This window comes from Silene latifolia, chromosome 2, assembly GCF_048544455.1.
Source record: "Silene latifolia isolate original U9 population chromosome 2, ASM4854445v1, whole genome shotgun sequence".
In the NCBI taxonomy this organism is placed as follows: domain Eukaryota; kingdom Viridiplantae; phylum Streptophyta; class Magnoliopsida; order Caryophyllales; family Caryophyllaceae; genus Silene; species Silene latifolia.
In genome coordinates this window covers 197,508,922-197,532,419 of record NC_133527.1, presented here as the reverse complement: position 1 = coordinate 197,532,419, position 23,498 = coordinate 197,508,922, and the positions used below count along the sequence as shown (strand labels likewise).

The 23,498-nt window shown below is 37.1% G+C and overlaps 1 long non-coding RNA gene across 7 annotated transcripts; it reads left to right on the top strand.

Moving 5' to 3' along the window:
* Positions 1-521: 521 nt before the first annotated feature.
* Positions 522-12,947, top strand: LOC141644321 (uncharacterized). Of its 7 annotated transcripts, XR_012544002.1 has the most exons (9): positions 522-1,926; positions 2,075-2,331; positions 2,445-2,529; positions 2,608-7,782; positions 7,813-7,910; positions 8,044-8,465; positions 8,685-9,586; positions 9,685-9,771; positions 10,163-12,947. It is a non-coding gene; the product is annotated as an uncharacterized LOC141644321 (long non-coding RNA). The 7 variants fall into 7 exon arrangements; XR_012543999.1 differs by having other exon boundaries at positions 2,445-7,782; XR_012544001.1 differs by having other exon boundaries at positions 2,075-2,529; positions 2,638-7,782.
* Positions 12,948-23,498: the final 10,551 nt, after the last annotated feature.

Below are 23,498 nucleotides of genomic sequence, written 5' to 3'. Positions count from 1 at the left end.
ATGGGCCAAACCAAGCCAAAAAGACTTGGGCCGTGTAGTCATTCCAATCCATAGCTGTCTCTTTTACGACACCGACTTTAACAACACAAAAACGCGGGGATATCGACTGTCAAGTGTCAACAACGTAACGGTAATAATTCCTTCCCTATATATACACACAACACACCTCAACCTCCATTGTTTTCCCTCGTAATTTTCCTCGCGCTATTATTCGTCTTCGTATTCTCTCCCGTCTTCGATATGATAGGACCTCTCCCTATTCTTCTTTTATTTGTGCCTTATTTGAATCGGTTGTGAGTGTTTCTTAACTTAGGACGGTTTCAATAATTTGTGTTATTATTACAAATTTACAATATGATATTGATTCGATATGATTCTACTTTAATTCCCTTGTTGATTATCGTTATTAGAGATAATTTTCGTTTAATGTTTTCATGATATGCTTTTTTGTGCCCTAATTTTGATGATGACGTAATTAAACTCATCTCTCACCTGATTTGATTTTATTGTTTAATTAGAATTAGGGTTCTTGTTTTCGATTCTGTTTAATTACAATTAGGGTTCTTGTTTTTAGTGGAGATCGCAATCAATTTACGATTTTGAATGTTATAAAGGTTTTGTAGCTTCTGAAATTGCGTTGTTTTAATTTGATTGAAATTTGAAGTGGTAATTCTTTTAGGGTTTCAGATTTTTTTTATTTATCAGTTAGTTTGTTTGATTGAACATAATTCTGCTCTTCCCTAAACCCTAATTACGACGCTCCGATGTGGCATGGACTATGGACGCTTTGTTTTAAAGCAAGAAATCGAGAAGTTTTTAATAAACGAGTCTAAGTAACGTAGACCACGACATAGGCTTATAGGAATGTTGTTTTGAAGTGGCAATGATGTTGCAAGTTATTGATTTCCTATTTTTAAACCAAAAAATAGGGAAGTTTTAAAAACCGAGTCTAAGTAACATAGATCGCGACATAAGATTAGAGGAATGTTGTTTTGAAGTGGCAATTATGTTGCAAGTTATTGAGATAGATGATTAATGAGACTGTTCCTCGGGAATTTAGGGTTTTTGATTGAGCACAATTTGATAATGAAGATCACGAGTTATTGATGACACTGATGTTGACAATGATTCTTTTGATCTTATATATCTCTGATTTAAATATAGCTTTGATTTATAAAGAACATCTTTGTAGTTTTTGAGGATCTTTTGAATCTTTCCCTGCTTGTTTCCCTTCTGGTTTCTGAGTTTTCTAGTTTCTGAAAATTTTGCTTCTGGTTTTGTAAATTTCTGTAAGGTTCTAGTTTCTGAAATTACATGGTATGTAGAACTTGTAATACAACACCTGGAATGTATGAGAGAATTTTTTTTTTCCTAAAAGTCTGTTGCTTCCCTTGCTATCCATTCGACCATTCGTATGATTGAATTTGGCTGTGAGAAGGTACATGTTAACCACCCGGAAAATTCCTCTTCAGGTAAATTGTGTGTATGTTCTTCTGATGATTATGGTGCTTTGATTTCGGTGATGATTAAATATTGCTCCTCGGATGAGTTGATTTTGAAAATTGTTGTATTGTCATGCCCTTATGAAGGAGAAGATTCTCATTGAGAATTGAGTTTTATGCTCTGGTAATTCTGTTCAGGTTACTTTGATTTTAATCCGCACTGATGATTGTTTGCAGTAACTCTGCTGGTATATCCTGAGCATCTTGGAAATTTCACAGCCGGTCTGCTTTCTAGTTTCGGATTAATGGTTTAGGTTCTGGTTTATGAACCAACTTTATTTAAGGTTGAAGACGGAAGAAATGTAATTGATCTGTTTTGAAGATAAAATACTCCGTATATGTTTTTCAAGGTTGAAAGTTGGTCAGTTAATTGCTACAAAAGGCTTTGGTTTTCATAGCTTGAAGACAAGGTTTGGTTTAGTAGGTAATGATGAATGTGACCGTTTCTTGAGCATTGGGATATTAAGTTTAATGATATTGTGGTATAATGTGACTGAACCGACTGTCATGTCAATTTCAATTCAAGAGCAGAAAAACTGTCGGTATTTTTAATTACTTTGGATGTTTTGCAGCTTGTTTTGCTCCTGAATTTGGTGAACGATCTGCAAGGTTTGATCATTGTTAGGCCTGGACTTAGTTGTTGATTTGTCGCCCTATCTCGGTGAATATTAAAGAATGGTCACAATTCACAAAGGATAAAGCTATATGGTGTATGCTCTGCCTCAGGTTCCAATTATCAGGGTTTCAGTCTTTCAGAACTATATTTAGTCTGTCAGTTTGTATTCTTGAATCCTAATTATGCTCCCACTTGATATATCAGAAACACAAGGTAAATAAATTTTTAAAGTTGACATGTCTATTATGTTGCAAGACTCACACATTAGCGAATCTTTCGCATGTTTGGTGCGTGTTTATGTAGCTAAGTGGATTTTTGTATGGCAGTACTACAGCAAGAGGACCTCCTGGCATGGGATGGAGAGTGGTGTGATTCCACGGGTGTTGCTATATCCTTTTTCGTCTTTAGTCTGTGAGCATTTACTTGTTCTAATTTGTTCCTTAGATTTCTTTACGAGTTCTGTCATCATATTTCATATTCAAGTTGAAGGTTCTATTGCTGTTCACTTTGCTACTTCAGGAATCAGTTGGTAGTGATTTTTCTACGGCAGTACTTCAGCAAGAGGACCTCCTGGCATGGGATGGATAGTGGTGTGATTCCACGGGTGTTGCTATATCCTTTTTCGTCTTTAATCTCTGCGCATTTACTTATTCTAATTTGTTCCTTAGATTTCTTTACGAGTTCTGTCATCTTATTTCATATTCAAGTTGAAGGTTCTATTGCTCTTCACTTTGCTACTTCAGGAATCAGTTGGTAGTGATGTGGATTTATGCTTTTGGTATAATATGGTGATATATTTATGCTATACATTTTCTTGGGAGCTTATTTATTTGATATTGTTACCATTTTTTAGTTCTATATTTTGATGGTTAGATCACCAAATGTTGTCATCTTTGATGATTCTAATATGGTTATGTCCGCAAGTGTAAGGAGCACACTTCAATGATACTGTTTATATGAAGCCTGCTAAAGGTTACTTTATGTCAGTGTGATTATGTAGTGTTCTGCTAGTTGTTTCCAGCCTTTGGGTTTCAATTCTTGCTTAGTTTCTTATCTTCCTGTTGGGTGCAGATGAACTTGTTGCTTGGCTTTCAGATGAATCAAGCATAAGCTGCCTGCTACTTCTACTGTTATTCATCACTAGTTGCTCGGGTTGTGCTGGCTATTGTTCTGATTGATGTTTGAAATTATTTGTTGGTTTAGTTTCTGCAAAATTTGGGGCTTTAAGAGGTTTCAACCTTGTTTAATGCCTCCCTGGTTGCTGCGTTGACGAAGGTTTATACACAACTATCTTGAAAATATCAGACTAAAACTGATGCTTTGACTTGATGGGATTGATTGAAATATATAGTACGAGTAACATTAATGTTCTCTGTGTTTATAATTCTGAGATCACAAAAGCCCGATAGAACGTATCGTAATACTGTGGCAGTGATCAATCATCCGCACGCTTTAGCTATTGGCCAAGCTGTATTTCTAAGTTCGTAGAGTAATTTAAATATCCGATCAGACATTTTTGAGGTATGGACGCGGGGTTGCTGTCAAGATTACTTAGAAAACTGATTTAAGATAGACATAAAGTAACATTCCAAGGCTTCAATTGTTCAGCTGACTTCTTCCATTGGGTGCTTTACTTGGTGAAACATCGAAAAAATGTGAAAGTAGATTGTTTACTAGCCTGCAGCCTGAAAGCATACTGATACCACGGTACATACTTTCCTTCTTTCTTCTTTTGAAATACTGTCTGTGATCCTTAACATGTCAATCTTTTCATACTCTTTTTATTGGTCTCATCTAGAAGGGCATGTGACTATTGATGCCAGTGCTCTACATCTAGTGAGGATGTTGCTGTCTTTAGATGCAATTCTTCTTTAGTACTTGAGGCTATATTTCCTGTTCCTGCAATTGTTCGCTTCATAACTGAAACTTACAGCGTAAGCAGCCAAAGCATATCAATACAGAAATGCGATATGCGTAGGATTGCTAATTAATTTTACTCCAATAAAGCACAGATTGTTAAGCCCGGATTGCCTTGGAATAATCAGCTGCAATACCTAAGAGAGAAAATAGATCTTACACAGTTACATGTTTTTCAGCAATAGCAGCGTCAACCCATTCCATTGTAACCCCTTGTAAATATAGTGCACTATTCTGCAATTTGTCACAAGTCATGTGCATTCTGTACGACCTTTCAGTTATTATACCATTTGATAGACCAGAAACTTCCATCATTGTTTGCATATGTCAAATGAAGCCTTCTGCTCTTTAAGCCTATTGATAGAAACTTCACAGCAGATAGACATCTGGGTTCAACTTCCTAATCCAGCAAATACTATGGTGTTTCGAGTGAGGCTCTCTTTTCAAAGTGGGGAGACTTATCTTTTGGGCATCAAAGAATCCAATAAATGTGGCTGGGCACTCGGTTTTTGATTTTAGCTTCAAGATCGGAAGTTCAGTTTTGCGCGCAAATTCATTATTTGACCATTTGGGTGAAGACTCTTAACTGTAGGTTGTTGGAACCGAAACTGCCAAACTGTTCAGTCGGGTAAACCGGTAAAGGTGCACCCCTGCAAATTCTTGGTAAATCCTCATGTAAGTATTATTAGCTTGCTAATGGAGGGCTTCCTAGCTACCGTTTACTTCGAATTTGAAATGGAGGTAATTCCACCAATGTCTAACTAAAAAGGGCGAGAATAAAGTCTTCGTAGTAAGAGGTAGAGGTCGAACTGATCATCACTTCTAACCAAGGTAATTCTAACACACTTCTTATCAACACTTGACCTGAACATTGCAGCCTTCCTTGCTTGGATCTTTAGTTCACTCATCAGTTGTGAACTTCCTGGCCGGTCTTACTCTCCAACCATGTAAATGCTGCATAAAAAAATCGGTACAAACGCCCAAAAAATTGAGAAGTTTTTTAATAACTGAATCCAAGTAACGTAGTCACAACATAAGATGAAAGAAATGCTGTTTTGAAGTGGCAATTATGTGATGATTGAAATTGTTGTGATAGGACGCTGCACCAAAATATCGGTACAAACGCCAAAAAAATTCCGTAAGTTTTTTAATAATAGTCCAAGTAACGTAGACCATGACATAAGATGAAAGAAATGTTGTTTTAAAGTGGCAATTATGGATGATCTACATTGTTGTGTTAGGGTTTAAATTTACCATCCGGAAAATTCATCATTAGCTATGAATTATTTTTATGCTTGTGTGATGATGATTGTGCTCTGATTTCGGTGATGATCAAGTATTGCTCCTTGGATGATTTGATAAGTTAAGCTGATTATTATGATCGACGTTGGTGGTATTTTTTGCGCGTCCTGAAAATTTCACAGCTTGTTGCTTTCTGGCTTCAGTGAGCAGTTCACCAAGTTCTGGTTTCTGAAATCACTTTGTTTAAATTGTTTGCAACTGTGGTTCATTAACCACTACACAGAGGATAAAGAGAATGTAATTGATTTGTTTTGAAGATAAAAGTAAACATGGCCCATTTGCAAGGTTGAGAATTGACAGTTAGTCGTTTTACATGTTCGGTTTTCATGATTGATGTTTGGGTTAGTAGTTAATGATGAATGTGACTGTTCCTTGAGCATTGGGTATGACGTTTGATAATGATGCGGTTGGTATTTTTGGTGTCTTTGGATGTTTTGCAGCAGCTTGTTTTGATTCTGATTTTGGTAAAAGTCTCTGCAAGGTTGATCATTGTTATGCCTAGAGCCCTAGACAAAATAGTAGTAGTTGATTTGCTATTTGATGCCTTGTCTCGCGAAACATGTGATGATGTCAATAAGGGTTCTCGTTTTTTTAACTGCAACTGCACATGAGGACCTCCTGGCATGGGATAGAGAGAGGTGAGTACAGATTCAAAGGTTGCTATATCCACAAATGTTAATGAGCAACTTCACTATTAGGTGGAGCCTGCCAAGGGTTACATCTTATCAGTTGAATATTGTTTGATCCCCTGGTTGTTGATAGCCATTGGCTTTCGTTTGTTCGCATATGTAAGTGATCAAACTTCAACGATACGTTAATGTGGAGCCTGCTAAGGGTTACTTCTTATCAGTTGGATATTGTTTGGTTCTCTGTTTGTTGGTAGCCATTGGCTTTCGTTTGCTATTTTCTTATCTTCCTGTCGTGTGCAGATGAACTTATTGCATTCCTGTCAGAGTAATCAAGCATATATGTTGCTTCTATTGTTCATCTTCACTAGTTGTTCGGAGTAGAGCTGTCTCTGTTCAGGTTGCTGTTTGACATTCTTTGTTGGATTTTGTTCGGAACTAATAATAAGAGGTTTAATATTCTTTGCAGAAACCTGACAAAATTGATGTTCCATCGGTCCTTTTATGTGAGGTTTTAGACAACAATGTTCAGAAAAAAACTGTACGAGTATCAATTTTGACAACACAAAAATTTGATTGGACCAATCGTAATATTGTGGCGTAGTTTGATAATCAGAATGCTTTAGCTATAGGCCCAGCTGCATTTCTAAGTCTGTGGAGGAATTTTAATATCCGATCAGGGTGTTCTGAGGATTGTATGCGAGGTTGTTGTTGAGTCGATAGTTATAACAAAATAAATTTAGATAGACATCAAATAACATTCCACGGCTTTGATTTTATAGCTGACCGTTAGATTGAATGGTGAAGCATAGTGATACCAACTACCAGGGTACGTACATTCTTCTTTTGTTAACTGTTGTCTGAGATTCTTAACTTGTCAATTTTTTCAATTTTTCACACCCTCTTTATTGGTTAGGCGTTGTGTAGAAAAGGATGTGATTGGTGATGCCGAGTTTTCTTAATTTTGTAGGCTTCTAATGGTTCTCTATCATTTGTTAGACAAGAAACTTCCGTCTTTGTTTTCATGTCAGATGTAATGTTGTTCGAGACTGCACAACGGATAAAACATCTGGGTTCACCTTCCTCATCCAAGTTATTGTTAAATACTACTGATGGCTATTTATCCTGTGTGGTGTTTTGAGTTTGGCTCTGTTTTCGACCTAAGGAGACTCTTTTGTGCTCTCAAATAGAGCTTTTTCGTTCCAGGTTTTTCTTTAAAATCTCTGATTTGTCAGGAATCCGGTAGATGTGTGAAAGGACCTGTTTTGTTTTCCTTCATGATCAGAGTTCATTTTTTGTTAGTGTAGTGGCCCTCCCGCTCCAGCGCTCCAGGGTGTTCTTCACCTACTTTTGATTGTCAATAATTCGATAAATGTGGGTGAGCAGCCGATGGTTACGGCTTTTGCTTCATGATCGGAAGTTCATTTTTTGTTAGCTTTGTGGCAAGTGGCAACCCATAAAACTCTCAATAGGTTCCAAATTGTTCAGATGGGTAAAGCTGTAGTTGTGCACATTCTTGGTAAATCTTCATTTGTTTTAACAAATCTGTAGTTGTGCACATTCCGTATCTTTTTCGTCTGTTACTTTGTTTTAACAAATCTGTAATTATGCTCCCAATTGAACAGCAGCTCAGAGTAAAGAGTAAAGAGGAATGTTGTAATTGACATGGCTATTATGTTGCAAGGCTCCCACTTTAATGACTCTTTTCGTATGTTTTTGTACCTAAGTAGTTGTTTTTACTGTAACTGCGCAGAGGAACCTCCTGACAAGGGGATAAAGAGAGGTGACTACAGATTCAAAGGTTGCTAAGTCTGCAAATGTAAGTTTCTTATCTTCCTGTCGTGTGCAGATGAACATATTGCATTGCTTTCAGATTAATCAAGCATATGTGCTGCTTCTATTGTTCATCTTCACTAGTTGTTCGGAATGGAGCTGTCTTTTTTTCAGGTTGCTGCTTGACATTATTTGTTGGATTTTGTTCCTGCAGAAATGAGGAAACTATATAAGAGGTTTCACCGTTTCATTTTCTGGCTTGATTTTTGAAAATCTTAATGGTGGTTTTGTTTAATATTCTTTGCAGAAACCTGACAACATTGATGTTCCATCAGTCCTTTACGTGAGGTTTTCGACAGCACTGTTTTGAAAACTGTACTAATATCATAATTTTAACATGACAAAAGTTTGAATGGACGAATCGTAATATTGTTGCATAGTTTGATCATCAGCATGCAACGTCTAGGACAGAATAAAGCATATCCCAGCTACAGGATTTTCAGCAATAACAACTTCAACCCTTTCAACTATAAGGCCTGCAAATATAGCATTATTCTGCAATCATTATAAGTCCGTCTGCCTTTTGTACGACCTTTCAGTTATGTGCCATTTGATAGACCAGAAACTTCCGTCATTGTTTTCGTATGTCAGATGTAGCCATTTGCTGTTTAAGCTTGTTGATCGAGACTGCACAACGGATAAACATCTGGGTTCACCTTCCTCGTCCAGGTTATTGTTAATACTACTGATGACTATATATCTTTGGTCGTCAAATAGAGCTCTCTTTTGTTCTCTATGAAGTCATCTAGTTAGTTCCCCTCTCATGTGACTATTTATCCTGTGTGATGCTTCGAGTTTGGCTCTTTTTTTGAACTAGGGACGCTCTTTCGGACGTCAAATAAAGCTTTTTCGTTCCAGGTTTTTCTTTAACTACTTCTGATTTGTCAGGAATCAAGTAACTGTTGGTCGGGCACCCGGCTTCGATTTTTGCTTCATGGTTGGAAGTTCATATTTTCTTGGTTATGTGCCAACCTTTATTTATTTGAACGTTTTGGCGAAGATTTTTACTGAAGATTGTCGTAACAGAAACTTCCAAATTGTTCAGTTGGGTAAAGCTATAGTTCAGTAGTTGTGTGCACATTCTTGGTAAGTCCTCATTTGTCTATTATAGTATTCCTTCCGTCCCAAATGTTTGTTTACCTTTGATTAAAATACACTTCACTAAGAACAAAAACGGTAAACAAATGATTGAGACGGGAGAGTAGCTCCTACGGGAGGGCCTTCCTAACTCCCGTTGACTTTAATTTTGAAATGGAGGAATTCCATCAATGTCTGAAGAAGAAGGGCGAGAAGACAGTCCTCGTAGTAAGAGGTTGAACTGATCATCGCTCCCAACCAAGGTAATTCTTACACACTTCTTATGTTCGCTTGACCCGAACATTGCACCGTTCCTTGCCTGGATCTTTAGTTCACTCATCAACTGTGAAGCGTCAGCACCCATCTTACTCTCCAACCATGCAAATGCTGCACCAAAATATCGGTATAAACCTATTAGGCAATTAATTACTAAATAAAGTCCAACAGGAACAGCATGGCCAGTGAACTTGGACATACTGAAGAGTATATTATCATAGTCAGCAGGAGCAGTCGTGGGAGTGTATTCAGGCCAATAGTAAGCAAGGTCATGTATTAACATTCCCCTTGGTCGGTTCACCATCAGCTTTCTGATCAAACCATCTGGATTATTCGGAAAAGTCACCACCTATGTATGGACCTTCCTTGTCAAATGTGTGGGCATCTCCTCTCCATTCATACATTGCTGATCTTCGAGCATTTACTGGCTGTTGAAGGTTTGTCATCTTATCTCTAGTTTACGTTGAAGGTTCCATTACCCTTTCTATTGCTGATCTTCGAGCATTTATGTTGGTGGATTTTGTTGCTTGACCAGAACGAAGCTCTATTGTTGCTTCATCTGTGGATCCTCTCCGTTTTATTGGAGCTTTGTCATCTTATCTCTTTTTAACTGCAAATTCTGGTAATTTGTCGCCCTTTTGTAAATGTCCTGTGAACATGATGTTGCCTTTTTTCCGTCTTCCTTGATGTTTTGTTTAATTGTGGCGCTGTGTCTTTGACGCTTGTGGATGTGACAGAGTTTTCATTTGGAAGTTCTCACTAGTTGCTATTTAGTGTGTCTGCTCTTCGGTTCTGGCGTGCTGCAACTATATTTGACAAGCGTTGCAGTGTCATAATCTTCATGAATTCCTTGTTACCGTATCTTGGATTTTGTTCTTCATTACTCATGTCCTTTCTTGTTAAGTGCAATATTGATAGTTGTCAGTCTTTTCATACACATTTATATGTTGGGTGTAATATAAAAAGGCACTTGGCTGGTGAAGTGGTGATACCCAGTTTTCTCATCTTTATAGGCTTTTGAAGGCTCCCTGTCCAGAATTCTACACCTATTGAGGATGTTACTGTCTTTAGTTGGACTTCGTCTTTACTACTTCAACTTGAGGTATTACTCCGTACTTGTTTATGCAGCACCTAAAGTATAGGACGCCAAGACGTAACCACAATAAACGGAGATATGCATTGTAAAGCTGATCATGCTCGGCCAACACCCAGAAATGTATTCCCAGAACGCCGTAGAATATTCAGCTGAAGCACCTAAGACAGAAAAATAGAGTTTATCACTTTATCTCACCAACCGACTTCCTGCCACAAGTTCCTGTACCAGTGTAGCAATAGGTGCTGCAAGCCTTTTGAAATATGACACCCGCAAATGTAGCAGCATTAATCTGCAATTTGTGAGAAGTCGTATTGTCTTTTGGACGAGAACTGCGCAGTAGCTTCTATTCTTTTAACTATACACCATTGGATAGACCAAAAACTTCTGTCTTTGTTTTCCAAGTGAAATGAAGAATAATTCTCTCTTTCAAAGCTTGTTGATCAAGACTACCAGCAGATAGACATCTCCAGGTTATTGTTAAATACTATTGAGGTTTATTTATCCCGTGATTCTATTTTGCCTCACTTTTCAAACTAGGGACACGATATTTTGGGCGTCAAGCAGAGCTTTTTCATTTTCTACAAAGTCATCTGGTATGATAAATGTGGGTGCCGACGTGCAGTGCAGTGGACCTTGTTTAGATTTGCTTCATGGTCAGAGGCTCTTTTTTTTGCTAGCGCAGGTTCTATCTCGCTGCAGGTCTTTCTTTATATATTTTTGATTTGCCAAGTATATAACATAGGACGGTTGGAACCCGGTTTCAATTTTTTGCTTCATGATCGAAGTTCACTTTTTATTAGTCTGGTGGTGCTATGCATGTTTCTGGGTTGTTTTAGCGAAGATTGTTAACTGAAGATCATTGAGCAGAAACATCCAAATTGGTACAGGTGCTCTCTTCCATAAGATCATTTTATGAGAACTCATTGGAACAAATTTTTCACATTCTTGGTTATTTTGACATGTGAGAATTATAACTTGTTAGGGGAGAGCCCTAACTTCCATTAATGTCTAATTTTGAAATCGAGGGAATTACATCAATGTTCACCAAAGAAGGGCGAGAAGAGAGCCGTTGTAGTAAGAGGTTGAACTGATCATCGGTTCTAATAAAGGTAATATTTTTAAAAGATTTGTAGATTGTGAAATTGCCTTGTTTTAAATTGATTGAAATTTGATGTGGTGATTCTTTTAGGGTTTCAGATTTTTTTTAAACCAGTTAGTTTGTTTGATTGAACATAATTCTGTTCATCCCTTTAGCATGATTACAACACTCGGACATGGTATAAACGCTTGGTTTTACACCAAGAAAATCAAGAAGTTTTATAATAACAGAGTCTAAGTAACGTAGACCACGACATAAGATGAGAGGAGTGTTGTTTTGAAATGGCGATTATGTTGCAAGTTATTGATTCCTATTTTTAAACTAAGAAAAAGGGAATGAAAAGCTTTATTGACAATAAAGCGATCAATGAGATTGTTCCTTGAGAATTTAGGTTTTGTTAATGTCTGAATGAAATCGTTTCTACAGTGACGATCATGATTTTTTATTGATGACACTGGTGTTTGATAATGATTCATTTGTTTTGATATATCTCTGACTTAATTGGCTTTGATTTATAGAGGAAATGTTGGTATTTTTTAGCATTTTTTGAATATTTGCTGTTTGTTTCACTTCTGGTTTCGTAAATTTCTGCAAGGTTTCTAGTTTCTGAAATTTCACTTCTGGTTTCGCAAATTTCTGCAAGGTTTCTAGTTTCTGAAATTATAACTTGGTTGTGGTTCTTGTAGTGCAACACCAGGACTGTATGACATGATTTTTTTTCCTGAAACTTTGTTGCTTCACGGGCTATCCATTGAAGTTGGTTGTGATAGGGTACATATTAACCATCCGGAAAAGTCGTCATTAGGTATGAATTTAGTTTACGCTCTTGTGATCATATCATTATCGCGGTTTGATTTTGGTGATGGTCATGTATTGCTCCTCGGATGATTTACTTTTGTATTCGATTATTGTCATGTAGTTACTTATGGAGAAGATTGTCAATGAGAAATCAAAATTGAGTTTCTGAGACACTAGTAAATTCAAGATTGATTGATTAATGACCCTGGTTTGATGTTCTGATAAATCTGTGACTAAATTGGATTTCAGGCTACGTTGGTTTTAATCCGCACTGATGATTGTTACAGAGCGTCTTGGAGATTTTACATTTAGTTTGCTTTCTGGTTTTGCGTGAACGATTTACTAGGTTCTGGTTTCTGAAATCACTTTATTTAAATTGGTCGAAACTGTGGCCGGAGATGGGAGAAATGTATTTATTTCATTTGTTTTGAAGATAGAAGTTTGTGGCCTATGTGTTGTTCATCTTTGGGTGTCTATATTTTGATTTGTTCGTCACATGTAGTGCATCTTAGATTTATTTGTGCTTTGCCATCTTATCTTGTAGTTTATGTTGAAGGCTTCGTTGCACTTTCTGTTCGCTCCTAGAGGAAATTGTTGGTGGATTTTTTTACCTGACCACAACTTAGCTCTAATGTTGCTTCATCTGTGGATCGCTCTATTCTCGCTCTATTCTCACTAAAAGCATTGTAGTGGAGTTACAGTTCTCGGTCTCTTCTGATTTGTACACTCTGGTAATTTGTTGCCCTGTGAACATGTGATGTTGTCAACTAAGCTACCAACTACCAAGTTACCGTTCTGAGGTTTGTATCGGGTTGTCATTGAGCTGATAATTATAGAAAAAGATAGATTGAAATTGAAATGTGAAGCACAGTTATTAGTGATCGTTAACTTCTCGATCTTTTCATTTATTTTCCGTACCCTCTTTATAGGTTTGGCGTCAGGTAGAAAGGCATGTGATTAGTTATGCTGGGTTTTCTCAGTCTTTATAACCTTCTGAAGGTTCTCTGCCGGAATTTTATTCTATTGAGGATGTTACTCAAGGCTCTATTTCGTGTCTGAATTTACAGTATAAAAATACAGAAACGCCCATGTGCGCGAGGAAGCTGACCTTGCTCCGCCAAAACTCAGAAAGGTGATCCTGGAACGGAACACCTTGGAATAATTAGTAGCTGAAACACCTAAGATGGCCCGGATTCAACCCTTTCAACAGTACAGTAAGCCCTGAATAATTAGTTGATATGTGTGCTACTGCAATTGTGACTAGTACTATAAATGCCCTTGAGCCTTTCAAGCTTGCTGCTCTATTGTTCATATTTGAACAATATAAGGGGTACTTTTGTAATTTTTCCTTTTTTTTGTTTTTTTTTTTATTTCCCCAGGCGCATATATATAATAGTAATAAGTTAAAATGATCGATCAAAATTTTTATTAATGAACTAGTGAGATTTCTCTCATTTGTGTAATAGAGTTTAGGTTATTATTATTCATTGCAATTCTCGTAATTGAACAACTGCATTTTTATCCTTGTCCTATCCGTTTCATTTCCGATCGCATCACATAAACAAATGTTTAAGACGGAAAGAGTACTCGCTAGCGGAGGGTTTCTTAATTCCCATTTATGTCTACTTTTGAAATTGATGGAACTTCATCAAGGTGGACCGAAGAAGGGGGAGAAGAGAGCCTTTGTATTAAGAGGCGGAACTGATCGTCACTCCCAACCATGGTTATTCTAACACATTTCGTATGTAAGCTTGATCCGAACATCGCACCCTTCCTTGCTTGGATCTTGTGTTCACGCATCAATTGTGAATAGGGATGCCAGTGGGTCGGGGACTCGACCCAAACCCTGAGGGTCGGACCTTAATGGGTCGGGTATGGGTCTCATTTTTTCAAACCCAATGGGTATTGGTCGGGTATGGGTCTTAAGAAAATATTTCGGGTCCGGGTCTAAGTTATGAGACTCATACCCAACCCTTACACCCTTTATTTAAAAAAAAAAAAAAAAATTACAACTTTTTTAAATTCATACTCACAGACCGTAAAAACCCAACTAAAGTCTCTTTCTCTTCCCTCATCCCATAAAGTGATAAAACTCAATCAAACTCTTTTGACAATACCACCACTCCACCACTGACACAAGAAAACCACCACCACAGACTTGAAATGACTATTTTCCTATTATTCATTGACCCGAAAATGACCCGACCCGAAACCCGAAAAGACTTATCCCAACCCGAGTTAACCCGAAATCAATGAGAAACCCGAACTGACCTAACCCGACCCGAACCCGACCCGTTATGCCAGGTCAAGGGTACATACACTATAATACAAGCAACCATATAGAGTTAAGCTTAAGATAAGGACCCGAACTATCATCTTTTTTACGGTTAAGAACCGAACTATGAGAGTTTACCGTTAAGGGACTAGACTTCACGGCGTTAACGTTTCTTCAACAAAAGCTTCATACCCAAAGTGGAAACATGCGGGGCCCACATTAAATGCAATTGAGTGTTGATTGATTTTGATTAACCCATCTATATTTACTCTTATTTTTTATGTGTATGTAGTAAACTTCGTTGATTCAATTAACATCGTCAATTAACATGATGATGAAAACTGAGTTTTTGAATGTTTAACGAGGATAAAAAGAAATTAAAACTCCTTTTGGAAAAAAAATGGAAATTGGAGAAACTTTATTTATTGGTAGCATTAAGAAGTATAAATATCATTTCGGCAATTGTTTTATACAATGCATTACTGATCCTCCCATTAGAATGGGCCAAACCGAGCCAATAGACTTGGGCCAGGCCGAGCCAATAGACTTGGGCCATGTAATCATCTCAAATCCATAGCTGTCTCTTATACGACACCGACTTAAACAACACAAAAACGCGGGGATATCGACTGTCAACAAAGTAACGGTAATAATTCCTTCCCTATATATAAACACCTCAACCTCCATTGTTTTCCCTCGTAATTTTCCTTGTGCTATGATCCTCCCCCTTCGTCTTCTTTTTCCCTCTCGCCTCCATCTTTCTTTTTTCTCTCTGTATTATTATTTGCGTTTCTCCGTCTTCGATTTTAAGTCTTGTTTAAGACCGTCTTAACTTAAGACTTCTCCCCAATCCCCATCCTTCTTTTAATCGGTTGTGAGTGCCGTTTTAACTTAGGATGGTCTTAACCAATTATTTATAAAATTATAATATCATGTGATATTGATTTGATATGATTCCACTTTAATTCCGTTGTTGAATATCGTTATTAGAGATAATTTTGGTTTTAATGTTTTCATGATGCTTTTTTTTTGCTCTAATTTTGATGATGCTCACGTAATTTAATTCATCTCTAATATGGTTTGATTTTATTGTTTAATTAGAATTAGGGTTCTTGTTTTTTAGTTCTGTTTAATTAGAATTAGGGTTCTTGTTTTTAAGTGGAGATCAGGATTTTGATTTACGACGTTTCCTTAGAAAAAAAATTGGGGAATTTACAAAGGATTGCAGCTTCTGAAATTGGGTTGTTTTAAGTTGATTGAAATTTGAAGAGATGGTTCTTTTAGGGTTTCAATTTTTTATTTTTTAATCAGTTAGTTTTGTTTGATTGAACATAATTCTGCTCTTTCCTAAACCTTGATTACGACACTCTGATGTGGTATGGACTCTGGACGCTTTGTTTTAAAGCAAGAAATAGGGAAGTTTTAGAAACCGAGTATAAGTAACATAGATGACGACATAAGATGAGAGGATTGTTGTGTTATGTGTGACAATTATTTTGCAATCTATTGAGATAAGATGATCAATGAGACTGTTCCTTGGGAATTTAGGGTTTGATTGAACACAATTTATAATGAAGATCATGAGTTGATGACGGTGATGTTGACAATGATTCGTTTGATCTTATATATCTCTGATTTAAATGGCTTTGATTTATAAAGAACATCGTGGTTGTTTTTGAGGATCTTTTGAATCTTTATCTGCTTGTTTCGCTTCTGATTTCATAAATTTCTGTGAGTTTTCTAGTTCCTGAAATTTCGCTTCTGGTTTTGTTATTTCTGTAAGGTTTCTAGTTTCTGAAATTACGTGGTATGTAGAACTTGTAATACAGCACCAGGAGTGTATGAGAATTTTTTTTTCCCTAAAAGTCTGTTGCTTCGCTTGCTATCCATTCGACTATTTGTATGAAATATGGCTAATTGAATTTAATGATTGAAATTGGCTGTGATAGGTTACATGTTAACCATCCAGAAAATTCGTCATCAGGTAAATTGTCTGTATGTTCTTGTGATGATTATTGTGCTTTGATTTTGAAGATGATCAAATATTTTTCCTCGGATGATTTGATTTTGAAAATTGATGTATCGTCATGCCCTTATGGAGTAAAACATTATCACTGAAATTGGGGTTTGATGCTTTGGTAAATTTGCTCAGGTTACTTTCATTTTAATCTGCACTGGTGATGGTTAGGTTTGCAGTAACTCTGCTGGTATGTCCTGAGCATTTTAGAAATTTCACTGCTAGTTTGCTTTCTAGTTTCGGATGAATGATTTACTAGCCGTTTCTGAAACAACTTTATTAGGTTGAGGACAGAAGAATTGAAGAAATGTAATTGATCTGTTAATTGTTTTACATGATTTGGTTTTCATAGGTTGAAGATTGAGGTTTGGTTTAGTAGGTAATGATAACGTAACCGTTTCTTGAGCATTGGAATATGAAATTTGATGATGATGTTGTGGTATAATGTGACTGAACTGACTATCATGTTAATTTAATTCAAGAGCAGAAAAACTGTTGGTATTTTGAAGTGTCTTTGGATGTTTCGCAAAGCTTGTTTTGGTCCTGAATTTGGTGAAGAATCTGCAAGGTTTAATCATTGTTAGGCTTGGACTTTAGTAGTTGATTTGTCGCCCTATCTCGATGAAACATGTGGATGATATTAAGGAGTGGTCACAAAGGATAAAGCTATATGATGTTCTACATCAGGTTTCCAATGATCAGGGTTTTCCACAGACAAGTGAAAACATGCTTATGTTGTGAATCTTTGAGTTTCCGTTTATTATTTGGTCTAATCTTGCCTTTGTGGATTTCCTAGTGCAACACCAAGACCTTGCGGTATGAAACAGAGTTGGGTGTATGTAGTTCAAAGGGAGCTGCTCCTTTTTTCTGGGCTCGTCTGTGAGTGTTGACTGACTATTCAGTTCGATAGATTCATTTTGAGCTTTGTCTTCTTATCTTATAGTTTATGTTGAAGGTTCCATTGCCCTTCTTGCTCGTAGAGTAATCCGTTGGTGCATTTTACTTGACACTTGATCATATATCAACAACACAAGGTATATAAATTTTTTGAAGTTGACATGTCTATTATGTTGCAAAACTCCAACATTAATGAATATTTCGCATGGTTGGTGTGTGTTTTGTAGCTACGTGGATTTTTGTACGGCAAGAGGACCTCGGACCTCCTGGCATGGGATGGAGATAGGTATTATTCCACGGGTGTTGCTACATCCTTTTTTTTGTCTTTAATCTGTGAGCTTTTTACTTAGTCTAATTTGTTCCTTAGATTTCTTTACGAGTTCTGTCATCTTATTTCATATTCAAGTTGAAGGTTCTATTGCTGTTCACTTTGCTACTTCAGGAATCAGTTGGTAGTGATGTGGATTTATGCTTTTGGTATAATATGGTGATATATTTATGCTATACATTTTCTTGGGAGCTTATTTATTTGATATTGTTACCATTTTTCAGTTCTATGTTTTGATGGGTAGATCACCAAATGCTGTCACCTTTGACGATTCTAATATGGTTATGTCCGCAAGTGTAAGGAGCACACTTCAATGATACCGTTTATATGAAGACTGTTAAAGGTTAATTTATGTCAGTGTGATTATGTTGTGTTCCGCTAGTTGTTTCTGGCCTTGAGTTTCGTTTCTTGCTTGGTTTCATATGTTGCGTGATACTTATACTGGGGTTGTGGTGGCTATTGTTCTGATTTAGGTTTGAAAATATTTGTTGGTTCAGTTTCTGCAGAATTTGGGGCCATAAGAGGTTTCAGCATTTTCTAGCCTGATCTTTCAAGCTTGTTTAATGCCTGGTTGCTGTGTTGGCCAAGCTTTATTTCTAAGTTCGTGGAGTAATTTAAATATCCAAGCTACAGGGTTTTCAGCAATAACAACTTCAACCCTTTCAACTATAAGGCCTGCGAAGATTTATTTGAAGTTTTGATCGTTTTGGCCCAAGATTTTTTTACTGAAGAGTGTGGAAACAGAAACTTGCAAAATGTTCAGTTGGGTAAAGCTGTAGTTGGGAACATTTTGGTAAATCCTATTTTGTTTGTAATAGTATTCCCTCCTTCCCAATTGTTTGTTTACCTTTTGATTAAAATACATTTCACTAACATTGAAAAAGGTAAACAAATAATTGAAACGGGGGAATATTGGAGTAACTCGTGCAGGGAGGCCTTCCTAACCCCCGGTTACGTCTAATTTTGAAAAGGAGGTAACTCCATCAATGCCTAACGAAGAAGGCGAGAAGAGAGCCGTTGTAGTAAGAGGTTGAACTGATCATCGCTCCCAACCAAGGTAATTCTAACACACTTCTTATGTTCGCTTGATCCGAATATTGCACTGTTCCTTGCCTGGATCTTTAGTTCACCCATCAATTGTGAAGCATCATAATTGACCTGTTTTGAAGATAAAATACACCGTTCCTTGCCTGTAACTCTGTCTGGTATATCCTGAGCATCTTGGAAATTTCACAGCTAATTTACTTTCTAGTTTCGGAATTCGGATGAATGGTTTACTAGGTTCTGGTTTCTGAAACAACTTTATTTAAGGTTTGAGGACGGAAGAAATATAATTGACCTGTTTTGAAGGTAAAATATTTGTTTTGCAGGGATGAAAGTTGGTCAGTTAATTGTTTTACATGATTTGGTTTCATAGCTTGAAGATTGAGGATTGGCTTAGCAGCCAGTGATGAATGTAACCGCTTCTTGAGCACTGGGATATGAGATTTGATGATGATATCGTTTATATGGAGCCTGTTAAAGGTTAATTTATGTCAGTGTGATTATGTAGTGTTCCGCTAGTTGTTTCTGGCCTTTGGGTTTCGTTTCTTGCTTAGTTTCATATGCTGCGTGCTACTTCTACTATTAATCATCACTAGTTGTTGGGGTTGTGGTGGCTATTGTTCTGATTTAGGTTTGAAAATATTTGTTGGTTCAGTTTCTGCAGAATTTGGGGCTATAAGAGGTTTCAACATTTTCTGGCTTAATCTTTCAAGCTTGTTTAATGCTTGGTTGCTGTGTTGGCCAAGCTTTATTTCTAAGTTCGTGGAGTAATTTAAATATCTGCTCAAAGATTTTTGAGTTTTGGAAGCGGCTTGCTATCGAGTTTACCTAGAAAACTGATTTAAGTTATACATTAACATTCCAAGGCTTCAATTCTTCAGCTGGCTTCTACCACTGGATGCTTTACTTGGTGATACATCGAGAAAATGTGAAGGTAGATTGTTTGCTAGCCTGCAGCGTGAAGCATCCTGAATTTTTGATACCAAGGTACATACTTTCTTCTTTATCTTTTGAACTGTTGTCTGTGATCCTTAATTTGTGACTATTGATGCCAGTACTCTACACCTAGTGAGGATGTTGCTGTTTTTAGACGCAATTCTTGTTTACTACACGAGGCTATATTTCCTGTTCCTGCAATTGTTTGCTTCATAACTGAAACTTACAGTGTAAGCAGCCAAAGCATATCAATACAGAAACGCGGTATGCATAGGAAAGCTAATTTTGCTTCAATATAGCACAGATAGTTAAGCCTTGATCGGATCGCCTTTGAAAAATCACCTGCAATACGTAAGACAGAAAATAGATCTTATCCAGCTACATGCTTTTCAAATATAACCCCTTGTAAATGTAGAGCACTATTCGGCAATTTGTCACAAGTCCTCTGCATTCTGTACGACCTTTCGGTTATTATACCATTTGATAGACCAGAAACTTCCATCATTGTTTGCATATGTCAAATGAAGCCTTCTGCTCTTTAAGCCTATTGATCGAAACTTCACAGCAGATAACATCTGAGTTCACCTTCCTGATCCAGGTTATTGTTAAATACTACTGATGGTTATCATTCATCCTGTGGTGTTTTGAGTGAGGGTCTCTTTTCAAACTAGGGAGACTTATCTTTTGTGCGTCAAATTTTTGGTATCAAGAATCCAATAAATGTAGGTGGGCACTTGGTTTCGATTTTAACTTCGTGATTGGAAGTTCATTTTACTGTAGATTGTTGGAACCAAAACTGCCATATTGTCCAGTCGGGTAAACCGGTAAAGGTGCACAATTGAAAAATCATGGTAAATCCTCGTGTGAGTATTATTAGCTTGCTAAGGGAGTGCTTTTGAGCTACCGTTTACTTCTAATTTTGAAATGGAGGTAATTCCACCAACGTCTAAAGAAAAAGAGCGAGATTAATGTCTCTGTAGTAAGAAGTCGAACTCGAACTGATCATCACTTCCAACCAAGGTAATTCTAACACACTTCTTATCTACGGTTGACCCGAACATTGCATCCTTCCTTGCTTGGATCTTTAGTTCACTCTTCAGTTGTGAACTTCATAACCGGTCTTACTCTCCAATCACGTGAACGCTGCATCAAAATCGGTACAAATGCCAAAAAAAATAGAAAAGTTTTTTAACAACCGAGTTCAAGTAACGTAGGCCACGACATAAGATGAAAGAAATACTGTTTTGAAGTGGCAATTATGTGATGATTGAAATTGTTGTGTAGGGTATATATTTACCATCCGGAAAATTCGTCATTAGCTATGAACTGTTTTTATGCTTGTGTGATGATTATTGTGCTCTGATTTCGGTGATGATCAAGTATTGCTCCTCGGATTATCTGATTTTGAATATTGATGTATTGTCACGTGGTTACTTATGAAGGAGAAGATTGTCATTGAGAACTCGGGTTTCTGTGCCAGCCTCCTTAATGAAATTCAAGATTGATTAATGACCATGGTTTGATGCTATGATAGATGCGTGACTTACTTGGCTTTCAGGTCTTTTTTATTTTTATAAGCACCGATGATTGTTGTTACTTTGCAGCGACACTACTGGTATTTTCAGAGCGAGTTAGAAATTTCACAGCTAGTTGCGTTCTGGTTTCATTGAGCAGTTTACTAAGTTCTGGTTTCTAAAATCACTTTGTTTAAATTGTTCGAAACTGTGCTTCATAAACCACTATAGAGAATAAAAGGAATGCAATTGATTAGTTTTGAAGATAAAGGTAAATGTGGCCCATACGTTTTGCAAGGTTGAAAACTGGCAGTGAATCATTTTACATGTCTGGTTTTCATAGCTTGAAGATTGTTGTTAGATTAGTCGTTGATGTTGAATGTGACCGTTCGATATGATGTTTGATAATGATGCTGCGGTATAACGTGACTGAACCGACTGTCATGTTAATTTCAGTTAGCAGAAACACTGTTGGTATTTTTAGCGTCTTTGGATGTTTTGCAGCTTGTTTTGGTTCTGATTTTGGTATAGGCTCTTCAAGGTTCGATCATTGTTATGCCTAGACAAAATAGTAGTTGATTTGTTTTTTGATGCCTTATCTCCGTGAACCGTGTGATGATGTCAATAAAATGGTCACAAACTCACAAAGCTATACGATGATCTGCCTCGTGTTCTAATGTTCAGGGGTCTCCAGAGACAAGTGAAAACATGCTTAGGGTATTAATCTTTTGAGTTTCCATCTAATTTTTGATTATCTCTTGTCTTAGTGGATTTTCTAGTTCAGCACCAGGACCTTGCGGTATGAAACTGAGACAGGCTAGTTCAAAGGGAGCTGCTCTGTCCTTTTTCTTGGCTGATCTGTGAGCATTTACTGGCTAATCCGTTTCTTAGATTTGTTCGAGATTTGTCACCTTATCTCATAGCTTATATTGAAGGTTCTGTTTGACAGTTTCTCCTTCTCTATTCTCCCAGAGTAATCCGCTTGTGGACTTTGATGCTTGACCACAATTTAGATCTAATGTTGTTTCATCAGTGGATCTGATCTGTTCTCTGTGAGCATCACAGTTTGCTAAGGTTTTGGTTTGGTAAAGGTTTTGGAATGTTCCATGTTTCTAACAAATCTGTAATTATGCTCCTACTTGAACAACAACTCAGAGTAAAGAGGAATGTTGTGATTGACATGGCTATTATGTTGCAAGGCTCCCACTTTAATGTATCTTTTCGCGTGTTTCTGTAGCTAAGTGGATTTTAACTGCGCACGAGGACCTCCTGGCATGGGGATAGAGAGAGGTGACTACAGATTCAAAGATTTTTAGTCCGTAAGTGTAAGTGAGCAAACTTCAACGATACGCTAATGTATGGAGCCTGCTAATGGTTACTCCTTATCAGTGAGCAAAGGAGTGAGCAATCTTTCTGTCATGCGTAGAGGAACTTATTGCATCGTTTTCAGATTAATCAATCATATGTTGCTACTGCTTCTGCGGTTCATCTTCACTAGTTGTCCGGAGTGGAGCTGTCTTTGTTCAGATTGCTGCTTGACATTATTTGTTGGATTTTGTTCCTGCAGAATTGAGGAGCTAGAAGAGGTTTCGTCATTTTTTAGCTTGATCTTTTAACGATCTTAATGGCGGTTTTGTTTAATATTCTTTGCAGAAATAACCTGACAATATTGATGTTCCATCGGCCCTTCATGTGAGGTTTCAGACGAATAGTAATATTGTGTCGTAGTTTGATCATCAGCAAGCTTTAGCTACTGGCCAAACAGTATGAGGAATTATAATTATAGAAAACTGATTTAAAACATTCCATGGCTTTGATTTTATAGCTGACTGTTGGATTGAAACGCGAAGCATACTGATACCAACTACGAAGGACCAAGGTACATACTTTCTTCTTTTGTTAACTGTTGTTTGTGATCCCTGTCAATTTTTTCAATTTTTCATACCCTTTATCTGGTTGGCGTCAAATAGAAAGGCATGTGATCGGTGATGCCAATGCCAAGTTTTCTTAGTCTTTATAGGCTTCTGAAGGTTCTCTATCAGAATTTTACATCTATTGAGGATGTTGTTGTTTTTAGCCGCGCATCTTCTTTATTACTCAAGGCTGTATGTATTTCCTGTTGCCGGAATTGCTTACTTCATGTCTGAAACTTACTGTGTAAGCAGCATAACATACAGAAACGCGATGTGTGCGTGTAAGCTGACCTTGCTCCGCCATCACCCAGGAGTTTAATCCTTAAACCCCAAAAAATAATCAGCCAACACCAAGCTACAGGGTTTTCAGCAATAACAACTTCAGCCCTTTCAACTATAAGGCCTGCGAAGATTTATTTGAAGTTTTGAACG